Here is a 6,000-nt window from a genome sequence, read left to right as displayed (position 1 = left end):
TCTACTGAAGGTATATCCAGAACTGAGCGGACTGACAGTTATTCAAAGCCAATCTCAAAAACATTTTTCAGATGTCATCATTTCTGAGCTTGACCTTCTTTTCAAATGCTCTGGATTATCCTGGAATTTTTTATTTCATTTGCAATTCTCCTGACTAGAAGTCCTGATTAATAGGGGACATGGAGCCCTGTTTGGAAAAATTCAATACATTATGCTCTAGTCTAATATATCCTCAGCAACTCTTGCAAACCCACATTGCAGCATTCACGTTGATTCTCTCCTCAGGGGCTTGAGGGGCCGGGGAGGGGAGAAGTGAAGAGAAAGAAACCAGCTTCTTGGCTGCTTCTCAACAATAGCTCCAGCTTCCTAGCCCCTCAAACAAAAAAAAAAATCTTTTACATAGTTGTTCTAACCAAGAAAGTATGCATAGCTTCCTGACAGATTGGATAATGTGGAGATTTGAGAAAAGTGTGCAATTTCCCTCATTTTCATTTTACCCCCAAATGCTTTGGGTGCAAGTATAACTTCCACCCACATATAATAGTAGTTTCAATGTCCTAAACTGAAGATTGGGAACAGGGAGCAGTTTTTGAGCGAAGGTATTTACTTAGGCAGGAAACAACATCAAAATGACACCCAAGCCTGTTTGGGGCTGCCCTTTTGATTAGCGCTCAATTTGATTCCAATCTCTCTCAGCAGAGCACCAGCTGACCCTGAGCTTCGCTGAGATTAGATATTAGCAGACAGCACAAGGAAACCTTCCAATTTGCAAGTTGGAGAATCCAAAGGAGCCTGAATCCCAGCTCACAGTTGCCAAGAAACTCTATATGATGCAGGTGCAAATCATTTTTTCTTCCTCTTTTAAATTCAGACTCATTAAAATATGTATTTTGCAAGGGGATTAAATTCAAACATCTGGGAAAGGGGGAAAAATCCACAACTCCGAAATATGTTTAACTTGGTTTCGGATTTTGATTGTTTCGTTTCTTCTAAGTTGGGGAAAAGAGGCTGCTTGTCGGTGGGATGACAGAAAGGGGCAGGGAGAGAGTTGGAAAATTACTTCGAAGGGCCCCAGACTTCATCAGCAGCCATAATTGTGGGAAAGTAACCTGAAGATGCCAAACAACAGGAAATTATCAGAAGAATCTGTCAGCACAATCAACTGCTATTTTCATTGTTCTTTGGCAAATTTATACACAGTCGGGAACACCTGGGCTGGCCTGAAGCCCAGGTTTGACTAATTGCCAGGGGAGAGGAGTCGTCATTTGTCTTCGGAGGGATTTCCTCCATTCGCTCCTCAAAACATGTGGTTTCACTTTTCCCCTCTCTCCGCAGGAAATGGCAGGACAGTGAGACGCAAAATAAATGAGTTCACTTCCAAGAGGTTGCCTCCTAAGAGGCCACTCCAAAAATAACTGTCTTGTGAGAGGTTGTTAATAACCAAGATTCTATATACTGTCCTCAGAAAACAACGTTTCAAAGGCACAATGATTTCCACCCCCAGCCCCTTCCCTTCCAAGCACAGTGCACATTAAAAATAAAAGCCATGGGAGCCGAGAGAAGTAATCAAGTCCTGTCTTCTGGAGGTAGGGAATGTCACTCCTCTCACTCCTTTGCAAAGCCCCTCTCCTTGGAGTATAACCTTTCCCAAATCCTGTTCCCTGACAAGTGAAAGGTGAAGTTGGAACAGCAAGAGATGTCAGAGCCCAGTCTCCCTGGTTCTTCCTTGCTGCCCATCACCAACTGCCCTGTCTTAAACGCAACATTTAAACTTCCCAATGGGTTGACACTTCTTCTTGGTTGGTGAAAGAAAAAAAAAAAAAAAAACTTCTCAATGGGAACCAAGGGGGAGATTCCTTGAAGGCATGGACTGAGTCCTGCTCGTTTTTGTTACCTTGTGCCTGGCATACAGTTGGTGCTGGGTTAGTACTGGTTGAAGGAAGAACACCAAGGACTCTACACAAATCACCTGCTATGCGGCTTGCTGCCTAGGGGTGGGTGTAGATATTTAGAAATTTCTTGAACTTTGAGATATCACCTTTTTACGAGAACCACCTGCCAGAATGACAGCCTTCTCCTTTAACCTCTCTTCATATTTTTATAGGTTAACATACCACTACACACACACACAGCTACATACCAGTACACACACACACACACACACACACACATACACACACACACAGAGCTACCCGTCTCGTTATTTAAGCATAGTTCGAGCCAAGATATCCTACTTGGGTAGCAAAGTCATGTTTTATATTCCTTCTTGAAGCCAGTAGAGCTTTCTAACTTAATTGCCTAGTATTTTCAATGTGCTGATTGTGAAATGTCACAGTGACAGTATGTTTCATATTGAAATGTACATCCGCCTTTGGTATATTTTCACCTGCGTTGTGTTCAACCTCTCCAGTGATTTAGGGGTTCTGGCATCGCATCAGCAAAGAATCAACTGCTTTTTCTTTCTCTCCTTCTTTCTCTTTAAAGCATTTAGAGCACGCGGCAGATCATTACTACCCTAGGTGAAGCCAGCAACATTTGGGTTTGATTTGGTTTCAGTCGCAGACCCCTTTCTCAAAGTTGAGCTGTGCTGTAATTCTAAACTGACCCACCTTCCCCCTAGCAAAGGTGAAAAAATGTTATGGAGCGTTTTACAACCCACAGCCCATCATTTATGCCGAAACACTGGGAGAGTTCAGACTTGGCTTATTTTCCCTAAATCAGAGATGTTTTGACATGTTTATTTGTTTAATTTGTTTATTTTGACTAGCTCTGATTATAATTGGCAGCAGTGTGTAGAATTAACATTAGACAGTGCCTTAGACTTGTCTGTTACAATAATGCAAGAGGAATGTGAAGAGAAATCTCCCCAAGAAATAACAATAGCAAGCAGGCAGGAAAACCATGAGAGGTTTCTTTCACAAAAAGAAATGCAACCCCAATTTTAAATTTTATTGAAAAATATATGCTGACAATTTTGCAAATTATCCTTAAACATGACTGTTTCTTTTATTCAATAAATCTGCCCCTCTGCTAATATACTTGTGAAATATTTACTAAAAGTGGATCTTTAAAAAAATCTTTTTAACCTTTGGAATTTGTTTTTAGAGATTTTCTGTTGTTCTACGGCCTCTTTAAAAGTAAAGGTGCTATAACTATTCAATAGCATTACAGTTATGTTGGAATGATCACATAGTATCTAATGCAATTGTACAGTTGAAAATACACTTTCTGAATTCTTTGTCTGCAAATCTCTAAACAAAGATTTACATCCCGAACAGAGAAGTTTGTCTGACTGAGGCAATTTCTCCTGCCTTTATTTGCTGTAACAAGAGTCCTATCATGTTCACATTCTTCTTTATGCTTGCAGAGCTCTACATAAAGCTTATTTCACAAGGTTGATCCATATTCCACATATAGAAGAATACGCTTTTAGAGAAAAAAATCTATATCTGTCGTTTAGCCAGATCATACTTGGAAGTCCCTGAATTCATTACGAGGTATTAGTCCTAAACCAGTGAAGGGCTTCCTCTTCCGCCAGCCTCATCCCTTGCCCTGGAGTTGAAGGCTATGCTCCAAGACATGTCTGGGAGGGCATCTGGCCATATCTCCTTAAAGAGGAATACAAGAAATCAGTTCATCTACATATTCTACTGCCAATTATGCACAGAGCACAAACATGCTTTGCTCACATTTATTATCCTATAAATATTTTCCCCATGCACAGTATGGTAAATTGCTGCGTGTGATCCTGACTTGGAACACCATATGCGCTTGGAGACAGGGCCAAGTTCAGGTTGCCATATCTATGCCAAGCAACCCAGAGGTCTCTTGCTATGGAATATTTACTCTGAGAAGCCTGGAGTCTCTAAACAATGGATCCTGCAGCCTGTATTTCACTTTAGATTAAATCAGACTTCTTTGGGGCAAGAAAACTCATCCTAAGATTACGGGCATAGCCAGTTACACATGTGCCCCCAAGAAGTTCCATGCTAGGCTCTGTTCAAGGCACAAGCTCATGTTGTTGATGGGAACTGAGAAGACAGATAACTCTTAGGGGCATTAGAGTGTTATTTATAGGAGACTGAAAATGTATTATTCCCAACCTCCCTACATTAAACAACAAACATAGGAATTGTACAACTACATGGCACAGGGAATGAGATCAGGCATCAAGGGCAGGTTTTAAACATACAATATGGAGAAAGAGTCATGCAGAGTTCTGCCTTTCCTGAACTGCATCCCGAGTTTCCCCAAGAGGAGCACAAAGGGGAGACAGACAAAGGGCCAAACGCCCAGATGGACAATGTGCAGTAACCACAGCACTCAGCAACACAATCTCCACACTCTCTGAGCCTCTGCACCATGGTGAATCCTTGTTGACTGAGGCATCACCACGTCAAGACTCTAGAAGAATGGGTTTAGGGCAACAGAGAAGTAGGGACAGGTAAATGTGAAACACACAGCAGGGATTCTCCTGTATTTGGTGAAAATACAACGCGGGGCTCCACCCAGAGACCAGAACACGGTCTCCTTCCCATTTCTCATCTTTGATCTATCAGCAGGTCTGACAATGATGAGCTGGTCTGGATAGGGACTGGAACTCAGAGAACCAGAATCACCAAGGAGAGATTCAACCTTGGTCTCCAGACATTAAAAAGCATTCAAACAGGAAGGGTTTACTACGGGACATTCATTGACTATTTAATTCAAAGAACTAAAATGCCTCACTCCCTGAGTACTGGGTTAATTGCAACTTTACCATAGACAATGTTCTGTGTTGTTCCATCAACATCTTGGGAGAACTAGCCAGAACACAGAGATAAAGAATGCAGCCTCACATCTGGATGCAGAAGAAGGCCTGGGAGACTCTTCCTTTTAGTCGAGAACAAAAATGAAACTGCACAAGATTTGCCACAAAGAACAATAAAAGGAAGTCACTTTCCCTTTTCCTCTAATTTACCACCACTTACTTGCAACTAGTGTGAATGGAATACTGACTGGAGTCAAGTCATGTCTCTGATTTCCAGTCTGCCTGCTTTTTGCTGTGTTGTCTTTTGACCAAAAACTTGCTTGGTCTGTTCCTTAGATTCTTCAGTCATTTCATTGTCCAAATTACTTTGAGCTTCTTGGAAGAGAAATGTGTCATACCAAGTGCTATTATTACTACCTGTCTCCAAAGGGAGCCCTTAAATTTGTTAATATGAAATGGGCTGACTGTCTTTTTGGTTAAACTAAGTAATGAAGCATGGGCCGTAAGTGTTTTTAAGCTCCTTGGATATAGAGGTTATATAAATACAAAGCAATATTATTGAAATGGAACTTCTTTAGGGCGTTTGCCAAGGGACCCGGTGTTAGGAATGTTTTACGTGAGAAGATTAAATGAGGGATAGTGTAATGAAGTCTTCCTGCTGAAGGTTCCATTAGGGCCAGTTCTCAATCCCACTGGATATCTGGGTGAGTTAGAATAGGAGAGCAACCGAAGAGTGGCTAACTTGAAAAATTTAAAAACCATTTTACTGCCTGCCAATGCAGTTCTATGGCTTCAGAGATTTCCCAATCTCATTACGTTAAAAATTGTCAAAAGATATTCGAAGAATCCTTCAGGATAATAATACCTTATGAGTGTTCATCTTTAAAAAAATGATTCCTTCTTCTAATCCCCAAGTTAAAAACCTCTGACTTTTAGACATCAGATTTCATTGCATAAGAAGAAATACTTTTAGTTTGCTGTCTAGTCACTTTAAGATACATAAAAGCTATATCTTATGTAGATAAAACAATTGTCATAGAAGAAGGAGAGTGTTAAGTATTGGCCAGGACTATGAAAGTTAAGGGGCTGTGCCAGTACCAAGAAGATGGAATTGGTCTACAGTTTTCCCATGGCCAAACTCCTCCCTAATGTCTTCCCATTCCGTAACCATACCCTGCCACACACAGCCAAGGATGGTCATAGAACATCACAACACTCTCTGATGTCTCATTTTCTGGTCTCACTTTATA

This window comes from Nomascus leucogenys, chromosome 8, assembly GCF_006542625.1.
Source record: "Nomascus leucogenys isolate Asia chromosome 8, Asia_NLE_v1, whole genome shotgun sequence".
Taxonomy (NCBI): domain Eukaryota; kingdom Metazoa; phylum Chordata; class Mammalia; order Primates; family Hylobatidae; genus Nomascus; species Nomascus leucogenys.
This window is presented reverse-complemented; position numbering follows the sequence as displayed.